Here is a 22738-nt window from a genome sequence, read left to right on the forward strand (position 1 = left end):
CGATATAGGCAAAGAAAGTGTACTATCGTTTGCAGTCGTCCTCCTGGGTCCAAGAACACTGTAACAAGGTATGGAATATGAATAAGAGTGTTACTTGGTGGCGGAGTAAAGTTACGAGAGTGTGGCATGCTAAGCTACCTCTCAAGGAGCGATTGTTTATGTAGAGATGTATTGTTGGGGTTCTCCCCGCTGGCAAAAACTACTGCGCTCTAGGAGATTGGCCTCTTCGCGATACGTTTGTTGTGGTGCAGGCATTGAGAATATATCACATCTTCTGTGGTCCTGTTCTCATACGCAATAGTTTGTGGATAGCATCTCTTCAGCTCTTCCTCGCGTTACTCTGGATCACAATTTGGTAAATGTTTTTGGATCTTTGGAGTGTTTCCGCCTTTGCTTCGGCCATATGCATACTTTTTCGGTTGGGTTAGCTTCTAGGTACTATGGAACGTGTGGAAAGCACAGAATTCCCTCCTATTTCAGCAGATTCAAGTGGAATATGTTTCTTTCTTCAAGATATCTCTTAGACAGTCTCTTCAAGTTGCCTATGACTTGGATGAGCTCCCTATTATCCATTACCAGCTCTACTTTGATTGTTTTTGAGCTACAACTTGTAATACTTTCTATGGGTTTTCCTCGTTTTGAGGTTCCCCACTTGTAATTCAATCTAGCATTACAAAAAAAAAAGTGTTATAGTGCCACAAATTGCACACCATGGCGTCCGGTTGGGACACTCTTATCTCATGTGTCCTTCCTTCAAGCAAGTTGTGCACCATGTGCCACGACCTGTACATCGGACCATGCATGCCTGTGAAGGCCACACCACCCGCTCCTCTCTAAGTGTCTGGGCCATTTGCGCATGAGGTAATGCCAAAGCTATAGCTGGGTGGCTGATGCCGCTTGGCGCAAAAGGAGCTAATGCTTCGGCGGTGGTGAGGGTAGTACCATAGGGGTTGTCTTGGAAGCACGCAGCTTCTCTGCTTGTGCGACGCGTTCTACTAAGGCGTCTAATGTCATATTTGTTAAAGCCATGCCTATGTGGGGAGTGTTATTATCCAAAACTTGAATGAAAATTTTGTAGAGTGTCAGATCTCCACCTGCCTCCAATTGGTTTGCTAGCTTCTTGTCCTCCATGGCATATACATACACTGACCTTCCTTGCCGACTGTTGTTCAGGGTATTTATGAGGTATCCCACCATTGGTTGCTGTGCCGATACATATTGAGGAACTCTCTTTTCACCACTGGATAGGTGGTAATGGTGCTGAACCGGGTGATCCACGATTGCATGGACTCTGTCATGGTTGTTTACAAGTGCGATTCATCTGGAGACTTTCCTTGGGCTTGACCTGTTGCAAGTTGATGTGGGGGTTATTAAGGTAGTGCGTCTCCTTGAACATGGCATAGTGGTGGTGATATAATGTGCTGTGAGCTTTAGATACCTGAAGGTGGGCGGCATGATTACCGGCAGTGAAAGTGGTTGGTGGGTGGGGTGGTGGGTGGACGTTGATGGCGTAGGTGTGCTGCACCCGCAGTATGGAGATAATGAATGGTGAGAAACTTTGGGCTGTTAATCGCTTTGGTGAGGTGGTATGCGCTTCTCTCCAGGGCTGCTTCTCCACGAACTGGTAGCGATGCCTTTCTCCTTGTCTTCCATTTGGGCGGTGTCCTCAATACACTTATACTGCTTCTAGGTTGTAGGTAGGGCCTTGAGACACCATAGCCGAAAGTGTTGGCCTATTGGTTCAAATACATATGGGTGCCTGCCTCCACGCCCATGACTGCATCGTCGTCTGTGATGCTATCGTCTACAGGCATGACTCCAAACAGGCACATCTAGACAAGACCGACTCAGAAGTAAAATGATCCATCATAACTGAACAGAAAACTTCCTGTAGAACAGATACAAGCTCTCATGAGAGCAGCTAAACTAACAATGCCATCCGACTCGTGTGAACCAAGTGTGCATGTGTCTCCGAGGGATGTAATGGTTGGGATCCGTATCTCGAGGAGGCTGAGCTGTTGTGCTATAGTTGGGTTTCCATGCTGAATTGGGCGGTGTCCCTAACAGTATCCACAAACAATACCGTCATATTTAGCTCTTCATCTTAAAATATAACCTTTATTTATTGTGAAGAATTTTTTATATGGAATAACAAAAAAGCAACATATTAGATGGTATAAACCGCTTAGCATGGCCTTGTCCTTATTATCTAAATCTATGACTAGACTTTTTGTATATTTTTCCAAGAAATAACCTTAGAGTTGTTGTATTTTTGCGAGGGTAATCCCAGGCCTAGTGATCTCCCTGACACTTAAGCGCAGAATTATAGGTCATCTTCACATTTTCCTAGTGCTCATATATATGGTCATGCCATTCTTCTTGCGATAAAAATCAAATTTATTTGGCCCATAGTGAACTTATAATTCTAGCTAGGTCATCTTCACATTTTCCTAGTGCTCATATATATGGTCTTGCCATTCTTCTTGCGATAAAAATCAAATTTATTTGGCCCATAGTGAACTTATAATTCTAGCTGAGAGTTATAGTAGGAGGATTTGGTGGTTTTTATTGTACTACCCAATACTCGTGAGGTGTCTTGTTATAGTAGAGTACTTTATCCTCAAATTAGGAGTTGTCGGCACTATGGCATTCTCCTAATCAGCCCGGATATATCTAACTATAGTGGGTGTGGGGGTTGTTTTTCCAGTACCTATTGTGTTCTCAAAACTCTAGGAGCAGCTTGCACTTGCCTTGAAGTGTATCTTCGTGGTAATGGTTGTTTTGGGTACTACCATCACCTGGTGATATGCATTTGGCAAGGTTACCTTGAAGTGTATCTTTGTGGCAATGGTTGTTTTGGATCTTCCTATGTATGCAAGACTCAACCGCTTTGTGAGCAAAGAAGGTAGGATCACACATAGATGCCAACAATGCACAATTTTGTGTAGCTTTCTTGGTGAACAAATCTCATCTATTTAGTTTTTTAATTATGCCATTAGTCCACAAAACATTTCTTTAATAATAAAGATAGGCTTAGGAAGGTAATGCGGTACTAGGCGGCCCAAAATCCCCCAAAATTGCAAACTTAAAAACATGTAAATTAATTACCTTGATAATTAATTATAGATTTGAGGGGATAATTAAGGTGATTTTGGGTGTCAAAATATTCCACTGCCTACCTATGCAATGTTCTAATGATTTGAGTTGGTTTCGTGTTTGTTTGGATATCCACAAGTATCTTTAACTATGGATAAAGTTGATGAGCAACCAATCATAGATTTACTCTTTCTGCATCTTAGATAGCTTGGGATTTGGTGGTTCCTTATAAATTTGACAAATGTAAAAATTCTTGATGCCCTAGCTCATAAGATCAAGTATATTCTCGAGTTGACAATTTTGTTAGCTCGTAGTGCTTGCTATATTAGACGATTCATTGGCAAACCTATAACATTTGGTATCGCTGTTGGGTAATGAGCATCTATGCTAGTGGATTATTGATATTAGAGTGGCTAATTAGATTTAGGAGATCATGATTTAGAAGTAGAAATGCTTGATTTATGTCTAGATTTTCATAAATTTTTCTTTTGCTCACTAATCATCACTAATTACTTTCTAATTCTTTGTGCTAAAATTGAACATTTTCCTAATTATTCAATGCTTAAATGCTGAAGAAAAGTATACTATTCATGTGATGTTGCATTGATGGCTCGTAGATGAAGTAGTTTTTGGAGCATATTTGGGCATAGACGACATTCAAGCTTGTGAAGATGACTTGCTCATGATCGGTGCTAATTTTTATTGCAAATTGTGCTTAATTTATGCATGCGAAAGTGGCAATATTTTGAGAGATTAGTTGATACATAACTATAGGTAATGTCGCAAATTGAGTGCAAATGATTTAATTATGTCCAATGGTTTCTTGTGTGGAAAATTTAGTTAATTTCCTTGAACATCTAATTGTCTTTAACGTCTTGCTCTCATGGCATCTCTCTCTCTCTCTCTCTCTCTCTCTCTCTCTCTCTCTCTCTTCTATGTAGAACTTGTCTCAAAAAAACGATATACTCAAGTTCTCCATTGTTCATCCAAAGTTTCGCATAGTATTGCATGTTTCTAACATTGCACTCTAAGGCTCAAAAATCTTATCCACTAGAACTGAACTTCTTAATGTTTTGCCATACTCTTTCAGTAGTTGGGTGTCGCTCTTGCTTCTTAGACTGGTTGCATATTTTATTTGGTCTCAACAAGGTCTTTAGCCTCTTTACGTCTAAAGATGGGATTTTTTTCTAGCTCCCTGGGCTCTCCATGAGCTTATATTACCTCTAAAATTTTCGCAAGATTTTTATCCAAATTTCTCTGTGGTTCTTGCTTTTCGCACATAAAGGTCTTGTTCTCTAAGTTCACAAAAGTGACCAAAAAGAAGTTGCAACATTCAGTACATACTCATACTAGTTTGCTCACCAAAGACAAGAATAGAGAAGAAATCTCGAGAATTGTTGGCTAGATAAACATAATGAGCAAAAGTATCTTTGCAAATGTCCAAAAAGAGCAAGGCCTTGAGGCATCTGTCTCAAAAGAGAGAATGAAAATAGATGTAGGTGGACATGTAAAAGTGGAAGAGCAACACCCTCATGATTTATCTGAATCCAAGGTTATAAGGTATGGTGCATCTACATTGTGCATATTCTAGACCACCACAATCACAGATCTACTCGAGTCTCAAGGTGGAGGAGTTTTTGCATCTATGGTCAAAATTAATTTCAAAGATGAATAGTTCCCTAAGATTGTTTATGCAGCCAAGCTTATAAAACAAGGGGATGAAGGAATGTCTATACATCCATATGCTTGCTAGTCTTTCCAAAATAACAAAGGGGAATGGTGAAATCACTAGGATTGTTCATTGAGGCCCATCCCATGATCATACACATATATGGGAATTAGGGGCCATCTAGAGAAGTGGCTAGTAAAAAGTATAGTAGATTAGTGGGGCAAAGGATTTTTAGATGTCTTGGAATAGTGGAGCTTGTAAAAGCCAACATGCTTCACATTATCAATAGCCTTTGGTACACAATAGAATTGGTGCTTTCCATGTCTCCCAACATATGCAAGTGCATAATACAAGGAATGAATTGTTGCATACATATAGATATGTAGTCCTAAATGCATTTGCTCTAATATGTTGTCTTATTCACTATTCGCGCAAGGAGTATGTAGGCATTTTTTCATATTAGAAGACTTCAAGACAAGATTTTGCTAGTACAAGATCATTCTCTTAGAAAATTTCTTGAGGTGCTCTATCATAACCATGTGCTAATGGGTTAAACAAAGCTCCAACCAAGTGTCCCCCATGCTTGCAAACTAGCATTCAAATTTTTCTTCTAGCCAAAATGTCTTCGGTTGATAAAATCCGCTAGATTGTGCCTCATGGTTAAAATAATTGCAGTGCTATTGGGAATGCGTCGGGCCTCTACTGGATATGAGTTTGTAGGAAACCACAACATTAGCCAACAAAATGATGATCAAGACACAAGGAAAAACACCTCAACTTCACTCATGGTTGATCATGTACAAAGAATTACAAACCCAAGCCATACTCCACACAACTTCACCCCCTTTGTCTTCACTTTACTCTCTACTATGCTTATTCACTTTTCCGATTTAGTTAGATGAGCATGAAGTGGGAAGACTTGCTAAGAATCCGGTAGGTTAGATCTGTGCTTACAACATGCGCTTCAACTTGTGTGAATGAACAGTCCTTGTGTGTGCAAAGTGTTGGATGTGGTTTATTTTAAAATTTTCCACCTACATACTTTCATTTCTAGTTTGGTTTAATTAGCACATCATCCTAGTTTGCGGAGTATTCCATCAAAATTTACATATTATGGCTATTTTCCAATAATTAGTATAATTATATATTATTAGAGTTCCACAGTTCATCGGTTTCATATCTTGTGTATCTAGGAATAACATCTTGTTCGAATTGGTCCACATTACTCTCTCATGGACACAAGATATTGGGCTCAAAATTCTTTGGATCAAATTGGTGAGAGCACCTTTATATATTAGCCTACCTAAAAAAAAGTAAAGCAATTAAAGGGATCTGGCAGTTAGAAAAAGCTATTTTTTTGGTTTGCTCTAAAGGATGTGTAAAGAGGATGTGGGATTGTGTGTGTGTGTGAGAGAGAGAGAGAGAGAGAGAGAGAGAGAGAGAGAGAGAGAGAGAGAGAGAGAGAGATGGTAAGAGTTCATAATAGATTTCAAGAAGCATAGTAAAAGGTAAGAGGTTTTGAACTCATTCCTAGGCCCATCAATTTACAAGAGACACATCTTTGTCCCTTCGGTCAAAAAATGGCTCTCACTCCTGTAAGGCTCTTGCCTACACCCTAATAGTACTCATGTCATCAAAGATTGTGAACCTCCATTGCTAACTATGCACACACTTTAAAATAGTCAATGCAACACACATGCTGGATGCCATGACGCATATAACATGTGAAAAAAGTTCTCGATTTCACTTAAGATTGTCTTTTATCGATTCGAGTTTCAATGCCACGATGTGCATATTGTGAATATGTTCCTAGTGGTGGTGGTTGTGTATATATTATGTCGAAGATTTTGAGCATTAGATGTGGCTATGAAGGTTTTAATACATGCCTTGTATTTTTCTAAACGCACACACATCGAGTGCAACGTGGCAAAAGGACCCACGCTGACTAAGTATGGCATGTGTCCATACAACTTATATATATATATAGAAACATGCATGCAAAACTGTGCGTTTCCAACAACTATGGAAAGTGGGTGGAGGCATAGTCATTTGCACATGGAATTATGGCAAGTATGTGGATGCGATGTATTTTTTCACGCTAACAATCCGTTCACTCAAAACTATGTGCGCTTATGAATAAGCAAGGGTGTGCTTGCACATGATGAATATCGTGCATTTGATGAATGAATGAAGTTAGGTCTAGTGTAGTCCACAGCATCTCTACACTTAAATAAGAGTAAGTACACTTTGATGGATCTACAATACAAATGTTTCAAGCTTTTGCTCTCTCTATGCAACAACAGGTTGCTGAGAGGAGGGAGGTATCTACCACAAAGACTCTTTGTTCAATGATGCAGAAATGGACCAATTTTATGGAAGAAATGTAACAAAGTAACTTCATGAATATGTAAGAGATATGGAATTCGCTAGTTTGGTAACCTAACCACACGTGTCCTTTTCACAGTCTAAGAAAAAATTCACAACTTCTAAAATAGGATCATTGAGCAAGTTATTAGATTCATATGATTTAGGCAAAATTGTAAAGGGCAAAATCTTCATTAAAACTTATACTATTTTTAAAGTGTAGGTGCATATCTACACAGTGCTAAAAATAAGCGAATTGTCTTGTGTGCAACTAGAAGCTTCCATAAAAAAAATCAATATAATACAATTTAGCATTTTTGCAGACAACTATCATTATCAAATACATTAGTAGTTGTAGCCTCAAAAATTCACTCACAAGGTCTACATTTCTTTTAAAATTAGCACGTTTTTTGGCAATTCAAGGTGTAGGCGCATGTGGGGTTTCAAACGTCTAAATGAGGACAATTTGTAGCACTGAAGGGTTAAAAAGTAATATGATTCCTTGATAATTGTGTCTACAAGCCATTAGCACATGATTCATAGATTTTCTTTTAGGTTTTTTTTTGCAAAAGCATGTTGGATTTTTTAATGTGGTGTTCAAGAGTACCATTGGATGGCAAATAAGTATGCCAACAAATAGTGGTTTTGAGGACTCTATTGCAATCATGACCAATAAGGCAAGAAATGTATTATGTATTGTGCTTAGTGATGTTTGATCGATATACAAGCCAAAGGTGGTGCTCTCATGAAAGCACAAAAGGTTCTTGATGGGTTTTAATTTTTTTTCGAAAAACATGTGTTGGAAAATGCTTTGGTCGATATGAATATGCTAGACAGTATGCCAAATTAAGTGGCCTCCGGGATCGGCATGTGAATCATTGCTTGAGTTGTGAGCTAAAAATAAAGCTATTTTTAAAAGAAACACGTCCAGCAGGATAAAGCAGGCTGTCGAGTGAGCAGAGAACGGGTCTGCAATGCAGATTCGAGCAAGGGCCACTGCGAGGATCGATAAAGGAGGGTGGTGGCGCTCGCTAGAGAGGCCACGGGACTGGTGCTTCGAAGAGATTGTCGTAAGCAAATAAGTCAGCGCTGGAGCATAAAGTGAGAAGAAGTTGCAGGCGAGTTGCTTGGAAGAGGACGATGGCTCTACAAATGGTGAAGGGCACCAGTTTGCAAGAGAGCAAGGCCAGCAAGCCAATTTGCATAAGCTGTAGCAAAGAGAACATCGTCGATTATCAAAATTGGGAGGGGAGGTGTAGCTGCAGACAAGGGCCAACGTCTACAAGCAAACGGGAGGAAAGACTGCGTGCAACCGAGTTTGCAAAATAGGAAACATCGCATAGAGAATCAAGGTCTACATTGGCAAATAGCGACGAGCAGGCAAACTCAAAAATTATTTTAAGCAATTGAAGGGGTGGTTACCGCGCCAATTCTTTGCGGGAAGCAAGTGCAAAAGAGTTGAGGACAAGGAAGGGCTGGCCGTTGAGAGAATAGCATCAAGAAGATATTTATGCACGTTAGTACTAGCACTGAAGGGATTTCTTCTCGTTTGAGCAAGAGGAATTGGAGGGAAGCAGGGCAACCGATAAGGGGCGGTACAAAGCCGCAAAGAAAGGAGACTCTCTTTCTTCATTATCAAGAAGCTAAAGAAGCTACCAGTGCCACTGACAACCCAGTTTTGTAATTAAAGTCCATCTTGGTTACGTATTATCAAGTTTAAATCCTCCAAGTTTTATTTGTAAGATTTCAAAGTGTATGATAAGCCCATTGTTTTGTGTTATGCGTCTTTCCCTAACACTTCCCCAGAACCATGCTAATCCGGCTCACCAACCGCACAAAAATAACACTACATCGATCATAGATCCAAACCCTTAATTAGATAGAGGAAGACAACATGACCATAATCTAGTAGCATCATATAAACCTATCGTATAGCAGCAAAGCAATCACAAAAACCAAAATTTGACAACACTCCCATAAAGCAAACATGACATGCAAACTTGCCCCTACCCCTATTCAATACCATAAAACACTTGCTAAGAAATAAAGGAATCCAAATGGCTCAATAAACAGACGCCATAATACACCAACAACGCCAAACACTAATAATCGTCTTTACACCTATCACAAGCCAACCGACACACCTGCCATAATATGACAACGTATAGCATAAGCCAAACAAAGGTTGCCATAAAGTCACAAACATACTCATAGCCACACCAATATAGCCTCCATAAATCAAATGTCACAAACCAATAGATGTCATAAAACACCAACTACCATAAAATAAAACCTACAATAAAACAAAAAATGAACTCGCCATAAATTGGCTCATCTTCAGACCTACCACAAGCCAACCAGTGCTTGCCATAATATGACAATGCATGTCACAAGCCGTACAAAGAGTGCCATAAACTCACAAACCTACTCATATCCACACCAATCTAGCTTTCATAAAGAAAATGGCACAAACCAACAAATGTCATAAAACACCAACATCCATAAATAACAACGGTCGTAAAATAAAACCTGCCATAAAACAAAAAATGAGCTTGCCATAAATTGGCTCTTCTTCACACCCACCACAAGAAAACCAACACCTGCCATAATATGACAAGGCGTATCATAAGCCTTTCTCACAAAAATACTCATATCCACCAATCTAGCTTCCATAAAGCAAATGGCACAAACCAACAGATACCATAAAACACCAACAACCATTAATAACAACTGCCATAAAACAAAAAATGAACTTGCACCCAACGAATGCATAAACTTGTGAAGAAACCATAAACATGCCATACTTCAGCACATACCTCAAGACACGTAGCCACAAAACCCACCATCAACAAGCCGCCATAGGATTCTACATGTCCAAGAACATAAAATAAAATAAGAAAATGAAAGACAAAAGGAAAACCATTATTTGTATAGCACAAGTATGAACCACTTACAAAGAAGTGCAGGTTCTCGTTTTCTTGTCATTCGTGCCTTTCCATTATACAAGAAATCAACTACAACCTTTGCATGGTACTCCTTGAAGCAAGGATCAGCACACATGGTTTTTTTGCATTTCCCACAACCTCATTTAGTGTGGGAAGGCTTACATCCCTCCACCTGCTTATGCTCTAACATGAGCTTCTCTCTATCTACAACACACACAATACAATACTTTATTAATTCCTGATGCAACCACATTGGAAAGTGTCCATTGTATACATCCTCAACCATAGGCCTCTTACAAACATACAACCGAAATGTATTATTGACCAATATGTAAGCGTAGCATAAAATCAAACCTCGACGTATCTAGTTCGCCATACAAATCTTTCCAAATTATCCAACAATTGGTAAACAGAGTCCATGAGACTCCAAAAGCATGCATGCCACCATTTCCACCCATGCATCGTGGTTTGTAAGCTATAGCCATGTCCAAGGACCATACTATCAAATACATCACATCTTGCTTTACATGCATTATATATGATAGCCACATCGGGGCACGGCACAATCATCATCTTACCATCCCCAACCATGCGTTTTTAACCTCACATTTTTGTATGAAAAACAATTAGAAGCAAAGAAAATTGTCCATCCATGAGCAAGCAAGAAGACCTTCCTTTTGACAAAACGCAAAGCGAGAGGCACCACAGTCTTGCTTACCCAAATGCAACATCTCCTTACATGGAAAACCTGTTACATACATATATCCTTGTACCACCTTGACCTTGATTGTGCAAATGCTTAGCAATTTCACCAAGGTGAAATACCTATCAAAAAACAGATGGTGTCCTTGCTTATGCAAAGTTTTCACAAGATTTGCAACCACATGAAACGACAACTCCTTGCATGACATCTTATCGGTTATATCATGTAGAGGAGTCACATAGATTCCACACTTCTATGCCAAATTTATGAGGCTTTTTTGGTTTGTAGACCCTACATTGATTTAGCTTGCATCTTGATGGAATTCTACGCTCATCAACAGTCACACATTAACCAAGATTATAGTATTTTTGGAACATAAAATTCAACCCCTCTTCCAACTCAAGCACTTGCCATAATTTGTTCTCTACATCCCTTAGGTGGCCTTTTTGCATTGTCTCTAAGGTGAACAAACCTCTTTATTTGTTGGAAAGAGGTATGGCTCATCTTCTCACCAACGTTTGAAAAGTGCAAAGACCCCCTCATGTCATCCTTCCAATAATGTGATTTAATAGGCATGTGGTGTAGTGCCATGCCTAAAGCCATTCCCATGAATCGCAAGAAGGAATGGCGATCCAAAAGCACCCATCGTCGCATAGATTCATGTAAACCTTGACATTGATCTCTTTGTTGGCTAGCATACATGTTTGTTTCACTAATTATATGATCAATAAGGTCAAATGGAAATAACCTAAGAAACAAATGAAACTCACAAGACTGATGAGGCACATGTCCCAAATCTAGTCCAACCAAACCATTGAAAGCAAGGAGAGACCAAAGCGTCCCAGTGGGCTCTTGCTCTAGCTTATCACCACTCCTCCATTGCGGAGGAATAACATCGATGAACTTTGAATCGGCCTCGGAAATTCATCCAAAAATGGATCTTCTGACTCTAAAGCCTCATCATCACCACATTCTATGCCTTCACCTTCAGATGCATGCTCATCAATATCTTCCTCATCACTTGCCCCTTCATATGGGCTTGCTGAGGTGCTAGGTCTACTGCCTGCATGCACAATAGGTCTATGGTTGCGTAGGCGTCCTGTTTTTCTATGATATCAGGAGATGGATTTGTTCTTGTCTCTTTCGCATTCATGGTGGAACCCTTAGGTCTACCCCATTTTTTAGATTTAGGTGGCCTTCCTTGCCCTCTAACTAATGGTGTTTCATCATCAAGAATTGGTGAACCCCATTGTAAACATCCAAATTTATGTCGTTCCCACCCAAGACTAATGCATCATAAGCATCATGCATTCAAATTAAAAATTTCACATATCGAAGCATGACTAGATTCACTATTAGTAGGAGTACAATGAGCAAGAATTGAACCGGATCTTACTTGATGAGATTTTCGAGGCGATGTAAGGCGCATGGAGCTTCGAACAACAAAATCGGTCACTAATTCCCAGGTTGCATAATATTGCTTTGGATCCCCTTCGAAGCGGCAAGTGAACTTCATTGTTCGAGCATTGAAGTTCTCAAGAGAGCCAGAGAAGAAGACCTCTTCATGCAACTCGCCGTAGTTTTGGGTTGCCCATGCATCCCCAAACCACGTAGTAGGTTCCTGTAACCTTGCACCCAAGGCCGTAATGTTGCACCCTCTTGGGTCGCCAGAAACAAATCATCAAGTCCTCTTGGATCCCCTCTACCATCGCGTGATGGATAGCGCTGTGATTTCGGGCGCCATATGGTTGCAAAAAATCGTTCTCTAGAAAGTACATAGCACTTGAAAAAGCCTCTTGTAGGCTTCGTACAAACTACCGATTAGGGTTGCGCATAAAATTGGGGCTCACCTAGTAGCCCTTGGATCCTACTTTGATCCAAGAGTGCTAATTCTCCCCAATCCTCCTCTCAAGCAAGCTGAGCTTGCAATTGCATGCCTATTTCAGGAGGTTGGTAAAACTTCTGATCAATATTATGTAGTTACCACCCACTTTAGCGCATGCACACATTGCAAAAAAACTCCCAAGTTTTTTTAAAAGTCATGAGAAGACTCTCTTGAGTGGCCAATATCAAAATTCAATTTTAGATTGGAAAAAATAATTCATACAACTTGTCGAGTTAACACGACATAAAAGTGTCTGAGAACATAAAAGTGTCATGTTACCAAACTAGCGTTGAATTGAGTGCTTGAGGTAGAGATAATTGCAAGCTTTGAGCTTATTGCAATCCAATAAAAAATAAGCATGGTGAAAGTTGGAAAGCATTCAAGGTGGCATTGAAAGAGGATGTACTTCATGGAGGATTATGAAAGGGTGACGAAGAGGACATTTTTGGAGTGGGTAGCAAAGCCAAAGGAGGTATTATCTACCACATAGTTACTCGAGAAATTTGAGAGGCGACATACTCAACTGTTAGGGACTAAGAGAGTTACTTTGGGGACGGAGAAGACATAATTATTCTTACAAAGTAGCAGGTACAGAACACTAAGAGAAATTGGAACTTCTCTCAGAAGACAAGAATGTGGAACAGGGTCCAAAGATTGGGTGGAGAGAAGTTGAGGATGCAATCTCTTTGCTAGCCAAGCGACAATGATGAAGAGATAAGATGGTAGTGAATAGTGCTTCTCCAACCTCTTACCACTCCTACAAATTTGGTAAAGCCATCTAATGTGACTCCAAAGAGTGATGAGTTCATGTTGGATTAACTTGTGAAGGGGATGCATGAACTGAAGTTGAAGCTAGCTAGGCTAGAACGGAAGGGCAACCATCAAGGCAAAGACCTAAAAGTAGAGAAGGGTTTGTACATAGTATATTTGATGTGATCGCAGGGATCATACACAAAGAGTTTTCAAGAAGCTTTGAAGAGGGATCTTGTTTTCTTGAAGGATGGAAAGATCCATTTTAGGGAGACAAGCTCTTGGAACAAACTTTGAAAAGGGAGGAATGAGGAAGTTAGTAGAGGGCATGGCTACCAACCATGCCATCTCTATAGTTGAAGCGTCTACTCACGGGATGAAGATTGAGCCAAGCAAAGGATCAAACTTTGTTGAAGATGGTGATGATGAGGTTGGTGAGTTGTGGCCATATGCAATGGTGTTGGCAAGCGAAGGATAAGGTTACGACGGAAGTACTACATCAAGATGGAGATTTGACTTGTCTATAAAAAGGATGGGAAGATTTCATGGACTCCTTGTCAGTGCATGCAAAATGTAAGTAAGACAAATGGGGAATATGATGAGGTGACGACAGGTCCCTCCTCTGTTGAACATGCTCTAACCACAGTGAGAACCTCAAGTGAATGAAAGCCCCCATCCACTTTGGTGCCTGTAGCTCAAAGGGGATGTGCCAATCTCCCAGGATCACTGCCTGAATCTCATCTCATACTCTCAATTCTATGCATAAGGCCTAATCTGTCCTGCTGAACATCCTCAGGCAAGTCGCAAAAACCAAGCCTCCCACCATAGCTCCTAGCTGGGCCTATTGCCATCTAACCCCATGATACATGTGGCCGTGTGCCAATTCATGTGACCATGCTCCATCTGTAACGTAGGGTTCCAAAGCAAAGGCTCACAAAGTCGCTCCTCCGTACATGTTTGCTGGTCCTGTATGAGAGAAGGTCGAAGCCACTGCCAAAGCCCGCAGGATGCTCAATGCAAATCTGTCCTCCCATCCTCTACTCATCCCAACTCCATACATCTCGGTGAAAATCCACTGTACCTCAGGCTATTGAACCCCTTGTCTGGGGAAGTCGCAAGTGAAGTCGGGCTAACAATAACTCCTGCCATGGCTCAGCACCAGGCAAGAAGCTGCGAAGCACAAGATTCCCCAGCAATGCCCTACTCTGTTGGGCTGGGTCAATGATCCCGAAGCCTCCACACAAAATCGGTAGTGTAATGGCCTCCCAGGTGACCTTGGTGCAAGTAGGCTCACAGTCTCGTCCAGACAATAGAAAGTTCTTGATGAGCCACTGAACCCGGCTAATACAAGAACTAGAGAATATCCAACAAGAGCACCTGGTTGGCCACAACCACCCTCCCCGCAAGAGTTACTCTAGCCGAGCTCGAATGTAGCAGCTTCCTCCGCATACTCTGGAGGAGAGGCGCAATCTGCTGCTTAGGCGTCAAATCCAAACCTATCTGCCAACCAAGATACCGCACAGGTGTCCCAGGAGGGATCTACCAAAAGCCCTCTCCAAGGGACCAATAGGTGCACGACCAATCCAAAAATCAACTGTCTTGTGCCACTTGATCAATGCACCCAAGGCTCACAAAACACTCCCAAAGCCTGCTGACTCTGCAGTAAATTGGTTCGCAGTTTTGACAACCCCCCCCCCCCCCCCTTCCTTGAGCCCTCTCATCAAGGACCAGCATAATGGGCACATAATCTGAGGAGGAGAAGCCTGCCACAATTGAAGTAGAGCCTCCTCTGCCCCCCAAGAAGTCTCCAACATAAAATTGAACAATAAGTGAGAGGTTGGTACCTCCCGAGCAACGATCCGATCTGGAAAAACTCAAGCTGCCTCATAAAGCCTCATGATGGCATCATCCTCAAGCCGCAAGGCATGCATAATCTCTCCCAAGCTGCTAGCTATCTGCCATGCACAGTCATGTGGCTACCACCCACTCAGTCACTAGGCTCCTCAAGTATGTTGAAGTCTCCCCCAACACACCAATGTACAACATCTGGCAACAATCAGCAATCAATGACCAAAAATCTACTCTCGCACTAGCAAGATTGGGTGCATATACATTTAAGAACATCACAATATCACCTTGAATCTTAAGTGTCAACCACTGCGCTCTCCCTGGCACAATGATGCCTGTACACACAACGCCATGCCGTCACGAGTCCGCAATAGATATACATACACCAACCCTGTGCTCCTGCAGTACCAAAAGCTGCTGGTCAAAAAGTCTCATGCCGGCTACCCAGCAACTGTTCACACCATCGAATCATGCTCTCGCTTAAATGTTGCTCCTGAACCATGAGTAAGTCAATGGTTCCACCGACCAAGCATCTCTCCAACTCCTGTCTCAATTGACTGCGATACCTCATAAACTGAGGTCCGGCTCATACCCTACACATTCCATGAGACAATATTCATGGAAGACCAGAGAGAGCAGAGGCTGTAGCAAAAACAAAACATGCTACCTTTGCAATCGGTTTGGATGATTCGTCCGCATGACTACAAGTCTGTGGTGCAACTGGAAAAAACAACAATCTACTCAAGCTCCTTGTGCTGTGCTCAAAGCCTGTGACCAGGGCCATGCATCCTCACATACACAAACATACCGAAGGGTGGCGAATATCCGAGACTAGCCAAATAGAAATAAGTCGGCAACCAGATTGATCAACTGCTGGGACTCTAAAACGCACTAATTGCAGTACATCGGCTACTTGCAGGCCTCCCAAGTGATGAGAAAACTCAATGGTCTGCATCTGTAAACGGGTATTTTAAATTAGAAAAGTGAACATTTTTGGTACAAAAGGGGTCTTTTTATCAAGAAAGGTGGTACATAAGGGGTCTTTATAACAAGAAAGGTGATACAAAAGGGATCTCTGAATACATAGAAAAATGTAATTAATCTAATAAACTTATGGTCTTGCACAGGGTTGCTATTTACTTTTGTAACAAACTTGGACACTCCAAGTCAAGAATCTACCGCGACACGACAGGAATTCACTTCAAAATAATTCACAATTAGATTCAACACCGGCCCGGTGGAGTTCCGTGCCAAGAGGTATTGACCCCAGAGACTGGCGTCCCTTTCGGTATTTCTTTTTGTATTAAATCTCTACTCAAAAGTACAAGGGAGTGGGAGGGTTCTCACTCTCAGACTCTGTGTCCAGATGCTTTGCAGAGTGGGAGCCCTGTCCACGTATATAAAGGTTTACAAGGGATGCTAAAAGCAGAGCCCCAAAAGCTATAATCCAAAAGCTCTTAAGCTTTTTAAAGCAATTGAGTCCAAAAGCTTCTCAAAATGCCTTGCGTAGCATTCAGCAGCGTAGAAAAGCAGCTTCCGTACAGCTTTGCCACGTCAGTAAGTTTCCGTTTTTTGCGCCGCAAATTGCGGAGGTCCGTACGACAGTGCCACGTCAACAAATTTTTCGTGTTTCACGGGGCTGTCTTGCTGCACCGGTTCTACTGTCCATTCTAGGGGTATGTCGGGTTATGCCACGTCACTGGTTTGTGACATACCCCCCTCTTGAAAGCATTGTAATCACCCTCGATTACGCCTGCAAAACAGATAGAGGCCATAAACTGTCTTAGTAGACACTGACTATTAGTACCGACGCACTAGGAAAACACATCTAGCACATGTACCAATCGACAATCACATCACAGGACATCACTTGACATCACAGGACATCACATGACAAATCACATTCAAAATTCATTCGGATCTCAGACCATGATTAATCGGCAATGTATTTAGCAATCGCATCTAGATCCACTCGCGACCTCATAGATGCCCGATTAACTAATCCTTATTGCAATCACATCTATCGAGATCTTTCAGACCGAAATGACTGCAACATTTCGTCTATTAGTTCAGGCACTTAGACAAGTCATGAACAAATCAATATCATATTATCCGGAATTCCAGTTTATAAAGTCGTTACAGTAGAATACTGTCAGCCCACAGTATCCCTGAAACGCAAAAGAGACATCAAGGACTTCAGTATCAAAAATAGGGGCAATCTGTTGATAAAGGAGTGGAGCAACTCCCCTCTTGTGCATACCCACTGCACCAAATTCCGCACAAGTTGAGTTCGGGGTTCGATTCAAAGTAGACTATGCTAAACCAAATGCTTCAAGGTAAAGATTCACAATCTGAGAAGTATCTGCTAGGTCCTCCTCCTCCATCCACTTCGCATCCAATGTTGGATAGTTCTTGAATTTAACCAAGAACCTTCTTATCGCTTTACCTTTTATCTTTCTATCTTTATGTGCCAATATCTGTTCTGGAACGAGGATCTCCTCGTTTTCCTCCACTTCGGTTGGTCATCAGGCTCCCCATCGTTGGGCACATCGCTTTTAAAAGGCTTCAAGAGACTCACATGAAAAGCATTGTGAATTCTCCAAGTATCGGGCAGCTTCAATCTAAAGGAGACATCATTTATCTTTTCGAAAATCTCGAAAGGTCCATAGTATCTCATGCTAAGCTTTGGAAAAAGCCACTCCTTTCCCTTTTTCTTTCTTAGGCGTGCCTTCCCAAATCGTAAAGAGCACCCAATCGTTCTCCTTTAATTTCAAATCGCGACGATGTCGATCTGCTACCTGTTTGCGTCTTTCTTGAGATTTTTGCAAAGCCTCCGAACCTTGGCAAAAGCCGTGTCCAAGTCCCGCGTGTACTCGTCAGCTTCAAAAATCTTATCTTTCGTGCTTAGGAAGGGTGGAACCTTCGTAGCACCTTCAATAATCTCAAATGGCGCCTTCCCCGTCGAAGAGTGTATCGTGTTATTGTAGGCAAATTCCACCAAAGGTAAATACTTTTCCCATTGAGTCTTCTGATCCGAAATGTAAGACTTCAATAAATCCAGTACCACTGAATTAGCTATCTCTGATTGCCCGTCAGTCTACGGGTGGAACGATAATGAGAATTGCAACCGCGTACCAATGTTATCCCAAATAGCCTTCCAAAACAAACTTGTGAATCTGGGGTCTCTGTCAGAGACAATCGTCTCAGGCATGTCATGTAATCTGAAGATCTGGGCCACAATTAGTCTCGCTAAGTGATCCGGCTTGACTGTTTTCTTTACTGAAATGGAATGAGCTTGCTTGCTAAATCTGTGAATAGCAGTCCAGCTACCATCGTGCCAACTCTGTGTTCTCGAGAGATCAAAAATGAAATCCATTGCAATACTTTCCCAGGGGCGGGTGGGTGTGGGTAAAGGCTGTAACAATCCTTGTGCTTTATGCTTGTCAAACTTGACCTTCTGGCATACCAAGCAACTGCGTACAAAATCGTCCACGTCCTTCTTGAGTCTCGGCCAAAAGAAGTATCTCTCCACACCTTTCAAGGTGGTAGCTATGCTGCAGTGACCCGTAAAAGGTGGACAGTGGCATTCGCTAAGAACCTTTTCCCTCAACGCCTGTGTAACGCACAACATGGTTTTCTTCATCAAGTAGCCATCCCGAATGGAATATCCCGCTACTACCTCCCATTCCGTATCCGAGTGAAAATATCTGCAAAATCTGTATCTGTGGCATATTGATCGACCATATCATCGAAGCTCCTATGATGTATCACGGAAATAGCCAGAACCAACGGCTTCCGGGGCAAAGCATCTGCCACCAAATTCTTTTGTCCCTGCATATGGACAATCTGGAAGTGACATTGTGACAAGATGTTCGCCCACCGCACCTACTTTTCCGATGGCTGCTTCTGTGACAAGTAGTAGCGTAAACTCTGATGATCTATGAAGACCGTAAAATCCGCTCCGAGTAGGTAATGTCGCCATTGAGTAAGAGCATGGATAACCGCCAAAAGCTCTTTCTCATAACTATGTGCTATCAATTCCGGCCTTGAAAACAAACGGCTCTCATAGGCAATGACATGGCCTTCTTGCATTAAGACAGCAGACTACGACCACAAGCATCACAATATACTTCAAATGAATTCTGCAAGTCCGGCAAAGTCAAAACTGGGCCTGTAGTCAATTTCTCTTTCAATGTCTGAAAGGCAGTCACCTCTCTGGATCCCCACGAGAAAGGGACTCCTTTCTGCGTCAACATATGCAAAGAGGAAGCAACCTCTGCAAACTTTTGAATGAACCGCTTGTAGTAAGAACATAAGACCAAGAAGCTTCTAACTTCATGGACATTCTTCAAATCGGGCCAATCACAGATAGTCTCTACCTTGGCCAGGACCGTCTGCACTCCTGTTGCTGAGACAATGTGTCCCAAAAAGTGTATCTCTGGTAGGAAAAATTCACTTTTCTTTGCATTGATCACCAACTTGTGATCTCGTAATGCCTGAAAGACCTGTAGCAGATATTCTCTATGTTCTGTCTCATCCTTGGAGAAAACAATGATGTCATCAAAGAAAGTGCCAACAAATAGTCTGTACTCTCGAAAAATCATGTCCATCATTCGGTTAAATATCGCTTGAGCATTGGTTAGGCCAAAAGGCATCACCAAAAACTCAAATAAACCAAAAGTCATCCAAAAAGCTGTCTTGTAGACATCTCCCGGTGCGATTCGGATCTGATGATATCCGCTCTTCAAATCAATCCTGTTGAAACACGAGGATCCCTCTAGTCGATCAAGGATATCATTAATCCTAGAAATCGGAAATCTGTTCTTGATGGTGATTTTGTTGAGAGCTCTATAATCGATGCACATTCTCCAAGATCCGTCTTTCTTCAAAACCAACAACACTGGAGAGCAGTAAGGTGAAGTACTCGGCTGGACAAGACCCCCAAGAGATCTTTCACTTGGTTCATAATTTCTTCATTTTGGGCTCGGCTCACACAGTAAGGTGGCCGGTTCGGTGGTGTGCTTCCAGGTATCAGATCAATGGTATGATCCTCAGGACAAGCTGGTGGCAACTTGCCTGGCAAGCCCTCTGAAAAGCAATTGGCATGAGTGTGGAGAAAATCTTGGCGTTCTTTATCAAGTTCCGACATATTTGTCCTATATTCATCATTCAACTCTTTCAAAAAGATAGTAAACAGACATACTAGATTTCATTAATTTTGAAACGGCCGAAGCCAATACAATAGGGACAGACTCGCCCTTTACTTTCATATCAAGTACAATGGTTCTGCCCTTTTCTGTAGCCAAAGTCGCTTTTCTCGCCCGATAGTCGCCCGTGGCGTTGTTCTTATGGTACTAGGGAATTCCCACGAGGACATCACAACCTTCCAAGGGCATTATGTAGAAGTCCTCGTGTCCCAAAAATTCCTGACAATGCAACCGAAGTTTGCCAATGACAGGTGTAATAGCTACGTCCCTGCCGGGTGCCGCTACAACTGCCTCTGCTAGTGGTCCTATTCGATCGGGTGTAATCTCGAGCCGTGCCGCCAATTCAGATGAAATGAAGTTGGCCTTGGCTCCTCCGTCAAAGAAAATCAGGGTTCTTGATCTTTCACTTTGCCCCAAGCTCGGCAAAGTTCTGTACTCTCATCAATCGTGCTTGGGTCACTACCCATGCAATCCGGAACCAGTCCTGCTTTCATCTTGTCTTTTCGTCCACGTTCCTCGGTTGCTTTCGAACTCTCTGGCCTTTCTTCATCCTTGTCTTTCTGTTCTTTCGATGCCTTTTTAGGGCACTTCGCGGAGATGTGCCCAATTTCCCCGCATCCAAAGCACTTCCCCTCTCTGATGTAGTTGGCCCTCTCTCGAAGAGTGAGCTTGGGTCGTGCATCCTTTTCTTTCTTTTCTGGGGTGCTCTTCTTCTTTCTACTTTCATTGTTTGAAGTCTGTTCGGTCCTTTGCGTCATGATCTCATTTGTGGGGTAGGTCAAATTGCATGAATGAATGGCAAAACCCCATTTCGCATGACTCATTCTTGAATGGAATCTGACTTTTGTTCTAAGCAGTGATCTTGGATCTCTGTAGGAAGTCCGCAAGATTTTAAATTTCAGCCATTTAGGTGGCGCTTTCTTGTTCAATAGAAGAGTGGACCACCAAGTTTGAGCATTTCCCTTGAAGTAAGAGGTAGCCCTCCGAATCTTGGAGTGCTCTGAGTAATGTCCTCCAGAGAAAGCTATGTCAAATAGTTGTATGAAGGCCAAAGCCTTCGAAGCATCTCGAAATCCAGAAAACGTGTCAAATTTAATTGACTCCCCACCTTCTTTAAATTCTCGGACTTTCTTGCTTATATCTTCCAAAAAGTCATACTGGTTGGCTTTATAAAAATTCTTCTTCCTTGTATAAAATCTGCTATCGTCGGAGTCCGTGTAACAGACTTGGACACTCCAAGTCGAGAATCTACCACGACAGCACAAATAACAACTTCAAAATAGTTCACAGTTCACAATTGATTCGACACTAGCCCAGCGGACTTCCGTGCCTAGAGGTATTGGCCCCAGAGACTAGTGCCCCTTTCGGTATTTCTTTTTGTATTAATCTGAGTTCAAAGTACAAGAGTGCGGGCAAGCGCTCAAACTCGGACTCTGCGTCCAGATGCTCTAAATTGTGAGTGGCCTACCCACTTATTTAAAGAGTACAAGGGATGCCAAAAGCAGAGCCCCAAAAGCTTCCATAAAAAGCTGCCCCAAAAGAATAGGCTTACAATTTTAAAAACATCTTTAAAATTTTAAGCTCTTCCTCTCTCTTCAGCTTACGTAGAATAAAGCAAAGAGCTCTCTCTCTTTCTCTTGCATAGCCAAAAAGCATCGCCCAAAAGCTGGTGCAGCCTGCCGTATATTCCGCCGCAAATGGCGCCGCAAAACGCGGGACTCTGTACGGCCTGCCACGTGTCACGGGTCTGCAGTGCCACGTCAGCTAGCAGCACGCCACAGGGGTGTGTGTGTGTGTGTGCACTGGGCAGCCACGTCATCACATTTGTGACATACCCCCCTCTTGAAAGCATTGTAATCGCCCTCGATTACGCCTGCAAAACAGACAGAAGCCATAAACTGCCTTAGCAGACACTGACTATTAGTACATACGTACTAGAAACAAACATCTAGCACATGTACCAATCGACAGTCACATCACACGACATCACAAGACATCACATGACATTCAACATTCATTCAAATCTTAGACCATGATTTGTCGGCAATGTAGTTAGCAATCGCATCTAGATCCACTCAGGAACCTCATAGATACCCGATTGACTAACACCTATTGCAACCATGTCTATTCGAGATCATTTAGACCAAAATGCTGCAGTCATTTTGTCTATCAGTTCCTGCACTTAAAAACAAGTCAAGAACAAATCAGTTTCATATTTAGGAATTCCACTTCATAAAGTCATACAACAGAATATTGTCAGCTCTCAATATC

The 22738-nt window shown here is 42.0% G+C and overlaps 1 long non-coding RNA gene across 2 annotated transcripts; it reads right to left on the reverse strand.

Moving 5' to 3' along the window:
• Positions 1 to 1472: 1472 nt before the first annotated feature.
• On the reverse strand, positions 1473 to 16211 carry LOC147425824 (uncharacterized). Of its 2 annotated transcripts, XR_015186175.1 has the most exons (6): positions 16069 to 16211; positions 15928 to 15980; positions 15548 to 15853; positions 10084 to 10278; positions 9946 to 9995; positions 1473 to 2060 (listed from the first exon to the last, which is right to left on the reverse strand). It is a non-coding gene; the product is annotated as an uncharacterized LOC147425824 (long non-coding RNA). The 2 variants fall into 2 exon arrangements; XR_015186176.1 differs by lacking the exons at positions 1473 to 2060; positions 15548 to 15853; positions 15928 to 15980; positions 16069 to 16211 and adding an exon at positions 15257 to 15540 and having other exon boundaries at positions 8344 to 9995.
• Between the last annotated feature and the right edge of the window lie 6527 nt (positions 16212 to 22738).

The sequence above is a fragment of the Adiantum capillus-veneris genome, chromosome 24 (assembly GCF_014529385.1).
Source record: "Adiantum capillus-veneris isolate H3 chromosome 24, ASM1452938v2, whole genome shotgun sequence".
In the NCBI taxonomy this organism is placed as follows: domain Eukaryota; kingdom Viridiplantae; phylum Streptophyta; class Polypodiopsida; order Polypodiales; family Pteridaceae; genus Adiantum; species Adiantum capillus-veneris.